Here is a 16,311-nt window from a genome sequence, read left to right as displayed (position 1 = left end):
TTCGGTAGATAATCTACGACAAGTCGATTCAAAGCGTCTCGTAAAACAGCGCGTGTTGATTACGTGTACTTTGTATAGTGTTAAATTCGATTTTATTCCACAACTATTTTTTACTTCAAACAAACGAATACAAAATTCCGAACTGTAACATGCTTAAAAATGAGCCATTATCTGATTAAAAGTTTAAACCGCCGTGAACCCTTTCAACCGGGACACTTTCAGATAAATAAGTTATTTTGTAGGCAAATATATTATATATACATATTTTCTAGACAAATAAAGCGATTGGAAATCGCTAGTTGTCAATTTGCAAATAAAATTAAGATCGTTTCGCTCGTCCTTGCGAACAGCTTTTGTGGCGCCGCGAAAGAATACGTCAACTGTTTCAAAGAATTCACTTACAATATCTTATGTCTCAATTATTAAGATAGAAAGGGGGATAGGATAGATACGAAGGAATGCGCGTTGAAGGAGGTTGCAACGGCGGAATAAAGCGATCCGTGAGGAGTCAGAAGCTGGAAGCCTAAAGTGGTCGGTTCTCGACCTCCTTAGACTCGCGTGCTTACACGAGAGTGATTTCGCGACCCTTCGCTTGACCTCAGTAGCTATTCATCCATCTGAACTTTTCGAACGCGACCCGATCTCGAAAGTGCATTAAATCCGAACACCCAATGAACGGCCGAAAAATAATTCTGAACCATCGATAATCGAGCTGCGCTGCGCGACGGATAATTGACAAACTCAAATATTGAAAACACATTAAATTACAATAACAAGTGTATAATGAATATTACGTTGCATTTCTCGTACTCATTAAACTGAATGAAAAACGCTTAGTCAACGTCGATCTGCATCAATCAACTCTTTCAGACCCGAGCAGAGATTTTCTGTTTCGATAATACAAGTGAGTTATCGCCTCCGTTCACCTTTTAACACTCTGTACATTTTTCAAATTGTTCAATCTATTGTGCAAGTGTTTGCACATTTCTGCATCCTGTAGAGTGGAATTATGAGGATTGTCCTTGAATTTTACCACGTCATGGCAAATCGTGTATTCGCGAGAGAACGTCAGATCAAATCATTCGAACGCTTCCGACACAGCACATTTATATCTGATGTATGGCACGAAACACTGTGCAACTGGTTATGCACCAGTTAACGCCTTATCACCTTATTCGTTACGAAAGCTTTATTTTTCTCAGTCTAATGAATTCAAAAGTGTGTCGATGGGAACATTCGCTCTAAATGATTAATGCATGTTACGCGAGATCCATTTGAAAAGTGAATAGTGAATAATTATGTTGGCTGTTAACTTCCGCTGAACCGAATTGCAAAGTTTGAAACGCTGGCATCGGTCAGCGCAACGCTAGCGGGGTATTTCGCGCGAAGGATTAACCGAATCGAGGCGTTGCGACCGGAGTGGTCCTCGAGCGCTTTCCTGATTCCATATCCATCCGGATGTCACGTGAATTTATGTAACGTTTCCAAATCGCGCGATATACATGCATTCGGTATTCCATCTGTTGTCAATGGCTATCGGTGCCGCTGTGGACGCACGGGGGAAAAACTCGGAACGCCTCTCCACTATTTGCGCTACCGATAATTTCCCATGCAGTTCTAATGTACACACAATTTTTAGATTTCAATTCCCGTCGAGCACTTTTTAAGTTCAACGTTCACCGCGACTTCCGATATACTTTTTTTTTCTCATCGTACGAGAAGCTAACTCGCGCTTCGCCAAGTTTATTTTCCTCATTCACGCCGGCTGACTGCAACGCTCGCGGAAAAAAGTTTTGGGCAAAGGGAGAGGGGAACGTTTGACTATTCATGCTTTTGCGACGGATGCTTGAGAGTCACTGACGAACGCGGTGGCGTCGTGTAGACACCGTTACATACACAAGTCGGCAGGTCCGAGCAGATGATGAGATAAACAAATTATAAATAAAACATTGAACGCCGAGAGGCGCAAGGCTAGGCGGGTAGGCACCGCCGACCGTTGCAGCACGTATACTATGTACCATCCGCGCCATCTCGTCCTCTTCGTCCTCTTCGCCGTCGCGCTCGTTGCCGTTGTGCCAGGAGCGTAACGACTGCTTTGAATTTCATGAGGGTGCGAATGAATTCATGGTGGGATGGCGCGGTTGGCCCCGGAGAGACTCGGGCGACTTCAAACGCCTCCTGTGACCTCCCAACGCAAGCGCCACGCGAGCTTTACAGAAGTCGAAGAAGCAATTCTCGTAATACTAACTGCTGCTTATTTTATGCCGTATAATTTCTTCGTCTGATGACCCCTCGACGGATTCGCGAAGTCGCGAGTGATTTCTCAAAGTCGACGAGCTTCATAAATATCGCAGCGCGAAACTACGCTTGTTTCGGTATGATGAGTATTATATACGTGGATAGTAAAATATGAACAAGTGGTGGAATATATTGCGAACAAATATATCTTCCTTTCTAGTCCTTATCCTCTTCAATAAATCAATCGTAAATAATAAGCAATCGTGAAATATAGATGAAACGCCGTAACATATAATATTTAGAGAGACACATTTAAGAGGGCACGCAAGCATAACTTATTACCTAGGCCTTAAGCCTTTATGAATTATGTAATCCATTAAATTACGAAATATCGAACTGATAAAGCAGGTGCGGTCGTGGGTATTTCCGAAAATTATGCCCCAATTCCTCCGGCGAATCCGATTACGCCGGGTGAGCCCTTCGCGCCTGGTGTAATGAAATCTCCGTTGCCTCGTTAGGTAGTAACACCGGTCGCTTTGACGCCGAAATTTATAATTCCTCGTGTCGTTAATATGGCATTAGCGCAAAGTTATAAAATTACACGGGAGGCTCGGGCAGCCGGATGACTATCGGCAAACAAATAACTGCATTAACCTCGGTGCTCAAAACTTCATCCTAATTAGGGCCATAGCAACGCGCGAACATTACCGTCTAATAAAGCCGCCGACCACCAGAAACGGAAGTTAAAGTAAAAGTAAGGATTATCGACAGTTTCGACACTTCGAGGTATCGGGAGGAAGCGAGTTAACATTCTGCACTCTGTTTAGCAAATTAATCGTCGATCTACAGTCAATTACAGATTAAATAACAATCGTGTAGCAAGAAATCGGAGCGACGAAACTAAGATTTTCGACGGTAACTTCGCAGCACGCCCTTCGTTAAGTTTTATCGTTCAGACGGAGAACGAGATCAAATCCTCAACAATCCGCGGTTTTCCGCCGTTACGATAGCTTAAACGAGCCGAATCGTTAATATTTGACCTCGTGAATTACCCAACAAATCCAGGGTGGTAGCTCACTGTCAGCGAGGTAAGAAACACAAGGGAACCGATCGCGATTCTAAGCTACGTAGGCTTAGGGCACGTAACTCAGCGTACCTCCAGGCTAAAATATTTTGCCGGTTGCCTCGTTATTTATCCTGCCAGAGAAAGTTGTCGGTGTCGTCGGTAGTCGTCGTAATAAATGTCCCACCTTGAGAGCAGGACTTCGCGCTCACGCGGGGAAGGTGTACGTCGTTACACGAGCTCGCCCCGTCGAGGGGCAAACTGGTTTTGCCCTACTTTTTGCGCGGCGTGCAGCCGCAACCATGTCGAGGACAATGTACAAGGCGTCTAGCGGGAAAATAAGATATGTCGACGAAAGCGGTCTCGCGATTCTCCCACCGAAGGAGAGAATTGAGTTGACGTAAAGGTGCATTTTTTTGCAAGTTGCGGCGAAAGAGATCGATGTCGAATCTATTTTCAAAAAGCGGAAAGATAAAATATAGCGGAAAGTCATAAATATAATATAATAGATCTGATGCTATTTCAATAAAAATTTATTTGAAAGTTCTTAAATCTCACTTCTGCAAGATCCGTTTAATAATCTCTGACTTCCTTCATCAAATATACAATCAAGATATATAATATATATATATATCTCTTTCGCGATCAAAGTTCAAACTCGATTTAACCGGAAGACATATTTCGAGCGACGCTCTTCCAATCCAAATCGCGACCGAGCTTCGACTTCGAGATAATGAGGCGCAAGAAAGTGGAGTAGGATGTAACGACACGAGCGTGGTGTACCGCGACAATCAATTAACGCAATTAATTCAACGACCACTCGTCTACGAAAGCGCGTTATTAAATTTAAAATAGTCACGATTACGTAACGTAACGATACATGCGAGAAAATGGGTTCGTTATATTCAAGCCTTGTTAGATTCCTCGTGAAGGCACCGGTTTGTATAAGGTGATCCAATTAGAGTGACGTTTAAATAAATTTACATTGATAGCCACTCTCGACCTGAATTGTTGTTATGTCTGCCTGGCGAATAAATTAGCAAAAATCACAACTCCGGCACCTCGTCGGAGAATAACACCATTAATTTTGGCTCATTCCGAATCGGCCGGACGATATCAGTCTCTTATCAAGTGCTCGTCAGTGGTTGCATTTCGGGGAGATTTTGCGGAACGGTACCGATCGTATTTTCCGTGATTAATTGATCGATGCTCGCTCACCGCTGATTCATTACGGTATCGACGTAACGTCGTTATTTTCAAGTGGCCCCCAGCATCGCATTATCGCATTATCACGACGAAGTTAATGTTGCTGGATTTGGAAATGCTGATCCGCCGGTATGTCGCGGTCAAATTTTGCGGGTAGAAAACACGACACTCGCGGCAAAAGCGCGCTAATAATCGCCTCGTAATTAACTTACGCGAAACACAAACGGAATAATTGGCACGCGGAGTACTTTATAGACGGAAAACCGGCAACGCCGGCTTCAAAATGCGTTTATGCTATTTGCAAAATGCGATTCTTTGTCCATTTATTCTTTGAACGTTGTAAAATCATAAAATCATAAAATGTCGCGGTTAAAATATCTCGACTGTTAAAATATAAAATAATCCGCCCGTGCGTTATATTCGTCGCAAGGTTGCTCGCAGTATCGTGCAGCATTTTCACAGAGATGCCTATTTTCCAATTTCGTGCCGCAGGGATGAAGAATCGAAAAGCGGATGAAGAGGCAATTCGCGAGGCTTTCCCGACGGTAACGTCATGTCCGGTTCGCGCGGCAGTGGTGCGAACTTGAACGCGATGAAGAGCGCATACGGGCGAAGGGTAGAGGCTTTTCGAGAGTATAGCTCGGGAAATTTCACGTCGGTTGAAACACGCGGGGTAATGATTGTATCGCCCTATTATTGGAACGAAGTCATAGTGTTCTGCGCGTGATACGAGCAGCCCGATCCCATTTCACCCCCGAGCGAGCATACGGAAAACAAGCGTGTGTTGACCGCTTCACCGATGGAGAGAGCTCGAGTACGGTCGCGTTCCTCATCCCTTCCCATCCCTTTCGCGCACCCTCTTACTCATCCTCTGACTCTTTATGTGTCTCTCGTGTGTTTTTTACCGAGCGTTCATTTCCGTCCCATGCGATTCGTGATTGCGTCCGCGTATAAACAGCATGATAGCGATAAACCGCGATAATAAATAACGTCGACGGTTGCGGCGGGCCGTTGCTTGATTTTTTTCAGGGTTCTAGGGAATCGTGATGTATCGAGACGCAAGCAGGGAGGAAGAGGAGCGACAGGCGCAGAGATTTGTGACCAATCATTGCCAATGACGAGCATTGCCGCGACTCTCCCGTGCATATAATATTTAGAATAATTGCATTTTCATGTATCAAGACGTACGTCGACAGCGGCGCGACAAGCGCACCGATTGCAGTTTCACGCGTCGTTCCAAACGTCGAGTCACGCTACTGAAATCCACGAAATCGTGGCCGTCCCGTCGTTTAGCGAGATATTATTTTACCGCTTCTATTTTCACACACGCGTGCAGATGTCGACCAATCCATTTGAAACCGTATGTGAAATCGGTCTCAGTCCATTTTTTTCGCACCATTTCGCAAATTCTACTAGTGACAGCAAAGCGACAGATCGGATCAACAGTGTGTTTTTATTTTACAGTAGCAATTTAAAATCTTCTCATTTCTCTTTCTTTCTCTCTCTTTCTCTCTTTCAATTTCTCTTTCCTTCTCTCATTTTATTCCTCCTGACGTTTCTTTTTCTCTTGACGCAATATGGACCAAAATTTGTCTGCAGCTCGGAACTTTAATCTACCGCCGGATGATGTTTCGTAAATAGCGGAAAATATCGCGGATGTCGCAATGCATCATCCACCTGTGCGGGGCCGCTGAATGATCGCATTGCGCAGCAAATTGTGGCTCGAACGAGGGAAATAGAGACGGGGACATTGTAAATTTCCCTCCCTCGCGTTTCTCATCCCTTCCCAACCGACATTCAATTCCAATGATAACAAGAACGATTGAAAATCATGCGCTGCCGACACTAAAACCTCAAAATCTACGCATAATGTCACATCAATAATCTCACATCTAAGCATAATGAAACAAATTCCGAATAAGCATAAATCACCGCGAATCGATTTTATCGCTACCACGTTTTCCATGCTGAGGCGGCGATATTGCTTTTTTTTCAATTAGCCCTCGCGACGGATTATAAACTGTCGAATGAGAGAAAGGGGACACGCGTGAGGGTCGACGAAGAGGGTAGGCGTCGTTATTACATCTTCTACGTTGGAATCAAGCCCGTTTCAGAATCGCAATTTAATCGCGTCCTGCGAACGAGCGAACTGCACCGCCGTACAAGCCAATTCCGTTTTCTCCAGCATGCAAGACATCCAAATTGGGGGTCGAACAAGATTGAGATCTCGCCTCTTTGCGACGGCGCGAAATAACGCGATAATTGCTAATTGATATTAATGAATTGCCCCCTCCTAATCGCGCCTTCTGTGTTCGTGCGTGGGTAACGAGCTTGACGCATTGAGCACTCTCGAGCCACGCTCGCGTGCCTCGAAATTATGACTACTGCAATTACCGATGGCAGATTACGAAGTTGATAGACGTATCGTGTACGCGAATTACGTTGTGGAGAATCTACTTTTCAAGTTGGACGTGACTGCTCCACAGGTTATAGTTCACCGGAAAAATATTCGCACACTCCGCGCAGAAAGACATTTCGCTCGGTTGGATATCGACGTAACGATTTGGGAATTATGAAACAACATAAATTACGAACTCGTGAGCTAAAGCCCGCAATAAAGAAACGACAAGTGGAACGAGTCGGTCGTATAAGCGCCATGATATTTCGCAGTTTCGCTCAATAATCCATATCAAACGGCAACGCTCGATGAATAAGCCTCGGCGCGGAGCTTAATTCATTGCCTTGGCGCAATCACGTTCATCAGCTTACGAATAGTCGGGTCCCAGCCGCACGCGTATGCGTACGAACATCCCATATATATGCAAACGTAAGCTACGGAATAAAGCGGATAATGCGCGATCTGATTGCACTCTCTTGAGTGGCCGCGCTGGTGACGATATTGAGAGCCCGAAGCCTGAGCGTTCCTCTTTGACGGATTATCGAAAATCGATCTGGCCGATACTCAATTAACCTACAAGTCATTACCGAGCGTAATTATGCCGATACTGATCCCGGGATCTGTTTAAATTGATAATAATAATGATAACGTCGGCCAACATGGCACACGTGACACGGTATGTGCGGTCCCGCAGGCGTGTACGCGAACGCTCGTGCGTCGGCGATATTGCAATCTGTCAGCTCGTCCGCTGCGAAACATTTTTGTTTTTATCCAGGCATAGGAGCGAAAGCCTGACGATCGGACGAATTTCCCTTTAGGGGGAGAAAAAAAAACGGCGCTCGCAATATCGCGCGTGGCTTCTGACAGCGGTGACCAGCGTAGTCCTTCACATCAAGTATTTCGCAGTTTCATTCCACTCGAAATTGCTGACGATCTTGATACCGAGCGATAGATTCCGGCTTTGCATTTATCCCGCTTTCATCACTACGCGATACCGACGAAGTACTATCTCCAAATTAGCTATTTACGCGTGGCCGGAGCAAACAGCATTGTTAAACATCGGAAACAACAAAAATAAGAGTGTAATACTGTTGAGAGACCGTCTGAATTGAATAGAAAACTTGACATCTTTTCGGGCATCTTTACAACATTTTATACAACGGATATTCGTGTTGTCTGGGTAAAGATTGATTAACCAAGCTTGCGCAATCGATTAATTTTTTTTCTGTCTCGGGATCTCCCCGGCAAGTGTTATTAATCCTTTGAACTCGCTATCAATCACGGGCCTCCGTTGTTCGATGAAACTTCGACGATAACGCGGATTATAGGTGCAAAACCGCACGTGCTGCAAGAGTGAAAAATACACAAAATTTCGCGCCAGTCAATTTTATGGGCCGCTGACGTTTTATTGGACACGCATATACCCTTGATGCAAGCGGAGCGGTTATTAGTCATAATTGGACTAATTAAAGGGCCTGAGCACGTGAAAGGAACGATATCGCTTTCGAGTTACTAACTTTCAGTGATAAAAGCTGTTACAAAACGACTTACGTTTCTCATATCTCGCGTATAAGGTTTTTCCTATACGCGTTCATTAAGATATTACGACGATTTTGACCGAAGAATTTAACAAATTGCTCTAATTAGCTCGAAGATGTGTAAAAATTAAATTGAAAAGCCTCTTGTTTTCGTCAAAGTATTCGTGAGACATTTCGCAATATTAAACAAATTTATAAAGTTGAAAGAATAATCTCCTTTCAATCATAAATCTCAATCATAAATTATAGATTTTGTTTTCGTGCAAGTATACATCATAAAGCGCCGGATCGCTGAATTCCTTGAATAATTATCGTCGGTTTCTATTCTTCTTTTGCGTCGACGGCGAAACAAACCGGTGACACCGATCGCGCAGAACGAATGTGCAAATATTGTCGCGCTTCGTAAATCGCAAAAACAACGGCGCTCGTCAAGCGGAGGATTTATGCGCGGCGGTTCCGTCGCAACGGTCCAAACCCTCGTCGGCCCCCGTCACACACTCGCCCCATTCTCTCTCCGGCGCTTTAACCCGCCGTGACCGTCTCCTCCCCGTCCGTCCCGGCCCGTTCCCACTCGTATCCGCTTCCGGTTTCACGTAGGTGCACACATGTGCGAGCCGCGCGTCGCATCTCGCTTCCTCCCATAATTCCCTCGTCCTGCTATTTTTTTTCCTCGTTCCCGTGGGACACGCCCTGCGGGGGACAGGAAGCGTCCAATCCGCGTGTACTCGCGCCTTCGCGTACGAGCCGGCATTAAGCTACAATTTTGCAGTACCGAGAAAAAGAAAAAAAAGAAGAAAAAAGAAACGCGCGATTCCGCTCGAGTAAATATGTGGGATGCACGCGGCGGGCGCAACCGACGCGCCGCGCCGGTTCGCGCGTTAATGCCCCGCGCGCTCACCGCGGGATTCCACGTCGAAATAATTCTCTCTTCGAGAATCGCCGGTTATCCCCGTCCTACTTTCCGAAAAGCGGAATTCAGCCGATCGGCCGATTGGCGAGCTCGCGCACCGATTCCCGCGATGGAATTACCGGCCAGACTGCAGGCGGTATCTTCGGATGAGGATTTAGTTACGGTGGAATGCCTTGGAAGCTACCACGTGGCTCAAGTCGGCGAATTGCTATCGACGCCGATCGCAATCAGTGCGCGAGCGATAAGCCGATGAGTTCTAAACGCCGTCGCGATATTTTTCTCCGCTTTAATCAATATGCACTCTCGGAAAATACGAATTTATATTTCGCCGTCACGACTATCATTATTTACTATTTCTGCCGCGTAGTTATTATTTATTATTCCCCTCCGTTTCTGCAGTTATTATTTATTAGCGTTATTATTCCGGATTATATCTTAGCGTACAACTATTACTATTTAAACGCCGCAAATGGCCGAAAGTTTAAAGCAAATTTACAGTCGAGCTGGCACCCGCCGCTAAATGGACGCGAGACCGCGATAAAAGGGCGCGGCTATTATAACGAAAGTCTTCGAAGAGCAGATTACTGCAGAGTGCGGTTTCTTTTAGCGGAGCGGCACTTTTACGAATTGTGTCGCTCGTTTAATTTCAGTGTCGCTTTAGGTGCGGATCCCCGCGGAGAAGGTTCGCAGACCCCATTCAGACGGGGATCCCCGAAGGGTTGACTCGGTGGAGTGAAGTCGCGCTTTATTTATTTTGCCAACATTTTATCCCACAAGCGCTTCGGGACGCGAAGAGTCCTGCCGATCCGGAGTTAGGGGCCGAACCCCGTCGTTGTCGTTCGACAAATCTGCGCCGTTAGGGCGCGACAATTGTTTTTCGGGGTTACCGCCCCTCGAGCGACGGAAGCGTTTTTCTTTCCGCCTATCGATACTCGTTTCTGGCATCCTTTTTGCCACTCGCTGGCGAAGACATCGCCTCTCGTTTCGTATTTTTCTTACTGCCCAAATGGTCGGTGGGAAAGAATATCGTACCCGAGTGTACGGATCGGTCCTTCGATATCCCTTCGGCAAACCCGAATATATGGCTCCGCACACACACACGCGCGCGCGCGCACGCATATATCGCATTGTTATAAAAATTATTAAAATTATTCTTTAATTTTATTATAATTAAATCCGCCAGTGTCGTAAAAAAAACTGCCTGTCTGCATTCTCTTTTTAACAAAGACCTCTTGTACTAATAATCGCATTTGTTATAGCGATGCAAATTGTTAAATTGCTAAGCATGAAAAAAACCACAGGCGCGGTATAATAACGCCTGTGAACACAAAAGAGCGAGAGAAAGTTTTCGCAGGGTTCCATCGCAAAAAGGCACTTTATGAAATTTTTTCCCACATACGCGAGCTGCTTCGCTAATTGTGTTTCTTCAGCTATTTATGGCAATAATTAATTAGGAACCGCGTTGTGAACGAGACCGGAGCTCTCTGGCTTATGCCTTTTTCCTACGAGCCATTACCGCGAGCATCCTTTTTACGCCCATTATACAGCCATAATAAAGATGATTTATTATTATTACCTCCTTTATTTTTGTCGTACTCACTTTGCACCACCGATGAGATGCAGTTAGCTCTCGCGCGCGCACAAGACAGAGAAAGAAGAGAGAGAGAGAGCACGCGCGTAAATTTTCACAATAAATTTTCAAACCGCAGTTATCTTCAAAAGTGTAACAACACGAATACCTGGCCTGCAACGCCATTGCCCCTCTTTGGTATCTCACCCTCGATTAATAACGTTTACTATTGCGCGACACGATCCTATCGCGAAAATGACATTCGATTCCACTTCCCGCGGATATATAAGATATCCACGCCCGCATACAAAGCTCTCGAGACGCGTATTTCTGCCAGAGACAGTCTTAATTTGGCTTTGTAATCACGTCACGATGTCGATGATAATCTGCGTAGACGGCACGCACGAAAATCAACCCCGTCCAGATTAGGTCGCGTCGATGCCACCGCTGCTGTAATGAAAGAGTCGCTGTCGAAATTGAGACGCGACAGTTAAGCGCGTTATCTGGCGGCAGCTGGCTCGATTGGTGAATCCGTGATAGTGCCCGGATTCTCGTGGTAGTGGTCGTGATGATGACGGCAACGACGCTCCGGTGATATTGGTAATGTTTCGTGGTAGTGGTTAGCGGCCGGAGAGAAGGGTTGGGGGAGAGAGAGAGAGGGGGGGGGGTTAGTGCGGAGGGAAGGCGGATGAGCTAGTGACTGGGGTTGCTATCTCGTGTCAGTACGATGTTGGGAGCAATGGCGTCCCTCCAGGTAAGCGTGCTAGCTACACCGGAGGCAAGGGTGGGTTTAACAAGCGATGTTATCTGCCCAGATGAATGCCGGTCGCCCCTTGCCCTCTTCGACCACCCCTTGACTCCGATCGTATCGCGCCACGTTGCCTGCTTCGTCACGAATCTCACGAAGCGGACCGGGCAAGTCTCGGCTCGAATCTTTGAAGAGTCATTTGGTGCAATCATCATTTCGTCTACTATTCTTGAAATATTCTCCAAATATTTTTACCAAATATTCAATAATGTTATAATAATTGCAGATTCCTCAACGGTCGTGAAGCAAAGTAAATTTTATATTGTCAGGTAAAGTCGCGATTAATTACATCCTGTAATTTCGATATTTATTGGTTTACTACAATTTCGTAACAAGTTTCACAATTTCACTTATTTCAAAAAATGATAAAATTGGCATCAACAAACTTTTACTTCCAAGTTACTTCAATTTGGACAGTTTTAAAGTATTGAGAAAGCTAGCGAACTTGGTAAAAAAAAGTCACTTGAAAAATTAAAGTAGCATTTATAATGAAAATTAGAATCCCTTCGGCTGACTCTTACAGCAGGGAAATTTTCAACGATAAAACTTTTACGACGCAGTCCGTATTTAGAACAAACGCTGAAGAGGCATTTAGTGATACTTTTTTTGCGAGAACCCGCGAAGGTTCATTAGCGATATTAAGACGTTCTACCGAATGCCCGATTGGAGAGTTTCCAGGATTCAAACGAATTGCCCGGGAGGCGCATAAGAAAGAAGGAGAACGAATCGTGAGATTTATCGAGACAGGCGCGAGAAATCCCCCCGAAATTACGAGCGCGCGGCTAGCGGACGAGCAATCTCGTCGAACAATAAAATTTTCGAGTAGGGCGGCGGCGAGTTGCTCGAATTTCTCGAACCGACTTCCGAGAACACCCGCTATCGTGCCCGTAAAAAGAAATGAAATAGCGTCAAGTATTTCACGGCCTCGCCATAAAAGAGGAAACGCGTACGCAACAATGTTAATTTACAAGAAAGAAAGAAAACAAATTAAATAACGTGTTATATAATGTTTGTCACCGCGTTTACTTCGAACCCTCTTCTCCGACATTAATCATCGCCACCGGCAAATGTTCTTTATGTTGCTAATGTTTCGTGTTACCGTAACTAACAAACGTAGCCGCGGCGGTATCTTGGTGTCCGCGGGACATTAAAACAAAACTACTGGCCTACTCCTTCTCCCCCCATTTTTCCTCAGTCATATACGAATAACGCAAATTTCTCACCTAGCGTACACCAGCGCGACGTTAACCAGGTCCCATTAATCTCGACGCCACCCCCAAGTTTCTCGTTTAGGAGCGCAGCACTCGCGTACCCGGTGTGCCCCCCGACCCTCCATCTCCCTCCCGTGCCACTCCCTCACTCTTTCTCTCTCTCTCTCTCTCTCTCTCTCTCTCTCTCTCTCTCTCTCTCTTCCTACCCGGCCAAGGATGAAGACCAGGGTGGTAATTAAAGCGTGAATAAATAAAAGGCAGACGCGTAAATCCCGCGACATGAAAAAGCGGCGGGAGCGAGAGGCGAGGAAAAAGAAAGGAGGGTTGCGAAAACAATAAACTTGCGCGGGTTTACGAGCTCTTCGAGATCTTAATCGTCCACTCCACTAGGCTTCGTGGGCCGATTCACCCTCCGAGCTTGCGTATCGCGCGCTGCTGGAGCGGAAGATCGCCCAGAAAACTTCGAAGTTACGCCGTTTTCGAATAATCATAAGGCATGCCGTTACGAAATTCCACGAGAAACGTACAAACATTTGCTCCAACTTTGCTACGTTGGATACATGTCGGCCGTGTGGAACTTGCGGATCATGAAGTTTGCCGCGTACGAAGGGAAGTTACTGTACATCCCGTTCCGCATAAAATGTCTGTCACGAAACTTTGTAAAGAAATGTTCAAGAACCGCCCGCAAAGATATCCGCATCGAAGCCCATATCGCGCGACGATGTCACGGGAGGAAACTCATATCGTAACTTATGCGAATGTTGAGGAGCTTAGCGCTCAAGAGACGGGTAGCGATTGTGTTACCTTTTACCCCCGAGTAATTTATTAAAATTACCTCGGATCTCCTCGACCGAGTCTATTCTCTCGATCGTACGTTCGGGGATACGAATCTGATCCGTCTTCGTAGAGTCCCGCACGGATCAGGGTGGGATCGAGAATCCGCACAGATAATTGATTCCTTCCGACTTGGCGGTAGATCCAATCACGATCATTGGGAGAGTTAATCGAGTGGAAGGAAGCGCGCGATTTCCTCTCTCGCGCGCGCGCATCTTCCGCACCGTATCTGCGCCGTTTGCGTCGCGATTTATTCGCGTTTGCGACGACACGCTACTTTTTCATATCGCACACCTAAGAATTCATTATCGCGCTGCGATATTATTCCGTTCTACTCCGTTAAAAATGATTCCACGGAGAAAACCGGCCACGCTATACGATTCTTGAAAAAAAAAAAAAACGCGAAAGTTCGACGAATCGACGCGATGCCGACGTGATGCGAGAATAAATTTTGATGACGGTGCGATCGATGCAGTTTGAAAGGATGTTGGAAAAGCCGATGAAAAATTAAAGATCCACAGTTAATACGCGTATGGAAACAAAAAAAAACACAAGAGGTCGTTGTATTTCGAGCGTTAAACAAGCTCGCCCGCTCGCGATTTTCCATTTGTTCGCATACATAATTAAATAAACATTTTGTACTCGCATACGTAATTGTTGAGACGAGAGGCGATTTAATGAAGATCAATATTCCAGCTTTATGTCGCGCTATTCTACGTGCTTAATAATGACGTTTATTGATCGAGCGAAAAACAATCATATATCATCATGCAGAGCATGTTTCAATCATCATACACTGCGATGTGACAAAACAGTAGACTATCTTATTCTGAATGTTTAATTAAAACGCGCACACCCATTATCACAAGTTAATATAATTGATGTTCGATATTCCGCTGCTTCATCCAAGCAATTAATTATTGAAAGGCTATTAAAAACTTGAGGCATATACATCGCTCATCAGATTTGCCTAGATATTACAAGAATGTTGTAAAAAGATAAGCTGATGTGATAAGATTAAAATATAAAATATTTGCTAAGGTAAATAATACCCTATAAGTCTGTAAAATTAGTTAAATATTTCAATAACAAAAACGTTTAATAAGCTATTTAAAATTATGGCGCAATTAAATATTGTAAAACAAATAATTTGCTTTGTTAAATTTAGATAAAAATAATAGAATAATAAATCCACCGTTTTCGTTTAATTACGGCAAAATATAACAACTACTAAATAATAACGCCATTATTTATTCAGTTATTAAATAGCAGAGACTTGATTATGGAAGATATTAAAGTCGCAATAAATACTCCAAGAATTTAGAAAAAAATGCGCTTAAGAATTTCAATGCGGATTCTTCGTCGCCCATCTTGAACGCTAATATCTTTAGACACACACACACACACACACACACAATCCTGCCATACATTTAGTAAACATAAATTATTATGGTAGGTTATTGCGTCGACACAGAGAGGGGGAAGAGCGCAATGATTAAGGCTCACGTAGTTAGCGCGATGGTCGATTATCGAAACGGCATTTGTATCCGCTTTCGCGCACAGCGGCTGGAGACTACCGTAAGATATTGGGCGATTCACTTACTCTCATGAATATGTATCCACATGGCAGTCTCTACTCTTCCGCTCTCGACAGTCATTATTCTTAATAACCGCCATTACAGCCGGCTATGCCGCAAGGATTTTTTAACACGCGGATGCGAAGTGGCGGCGCAAAACGACGACGATAAAATTATACGGCGAACTCGGATTTCAAGAATGAACTCCGCCGAAGCGCGCCGAAGCGCCGGGAAAAAATTTCCCATCTTGCCGTAAACGTCGCGTAACGAGTAGCAATATCGCGGTAAAAGGAAAACGACGGTGGGGCGACGCGCGCCTCTCGCGTCGATTCGCAGTCGCTTTTATCGCGAGCGCGAGAGCAACGACGCTTTGATCAATTAATATGCGCGGCTTGTATTATTTGCGCGGCCGTAATTATATCCCGCGAATTAATTACCGTATAATTATGTAATAATACTGGAAATATATCACTTATTCATTATTACCGCGTTATTGCGTAGCATCGAGGTTGAGCAGCGGCGCATAATATCGTGGAATTTTAAAAATAACCAATACGACAAATGCATTCTGAAGAAAAAGTATACTTCGCGGCTTTTTCCTTTTTCAACGCGAACAACGACAACCCCGCATTCTGCCGCGCCGTTATTAAATTTTACATACGAAGCAAGCGTTTACCGCGCGCACCGCAGTCTCGATAAAACTCTCGGATGAAAAAATATTGTTTGTCGAAATTTTACAACTGCCGCGCAGTACAAACGGATCGGAAGGCCACTGTGTTTCGCGGTATTTCCCTGCGATGCGGCAGCAGCGGCGTTCCCGGTGTTTTAGTGCTGAGGTTGCCCAGGCCATCAGCGTCGCGGCGCGATATTTACGGCCCCGCTTATACCGTACGGCTTACACACGCCGTTGCATTATTGACGCGGTCAGTAAAAACGATCCCACCCTACCGGGCTACGC

The 16,311-nt window shown here is 45.1% G+C and overlaps 1 protein-coding gene across 4 annotated transcripts in view; it reads right to left on the bottom strand.

Moving 5' to 3' along the window:
• The window catches only part of LOC105677193 (kin of IRRE-like protein 1), a 337,620-nt gene that overhangs the window by 244,366 nt on the left and 76,943 nt on the right, over positions 1 to 16,311 (bottom strand). The window lies entirely within an intron of this gene.

The sequence above is a fragment of the Linepithema humile genome, chromosome 1 (genome assembly GCF_040581485.1).
Source record: "Linepithema humile isolate Giens D197 chromosome 1, Lhum_UNIL_v1.0, whole genome shotgun sequence".
In the NCBI taxonomy this organism is placed as follows: Eukaryota; Metazoa; Arthropoda; class Insecta; order Hymenoptera; family Formicidae; genus Linepithema; species Linepithema humile.
The sequence above is the reverse complement of the archived record's forward strand: the minus strand, read 5'-3'. Positions and strand labels throughout refer to the sequence as shown.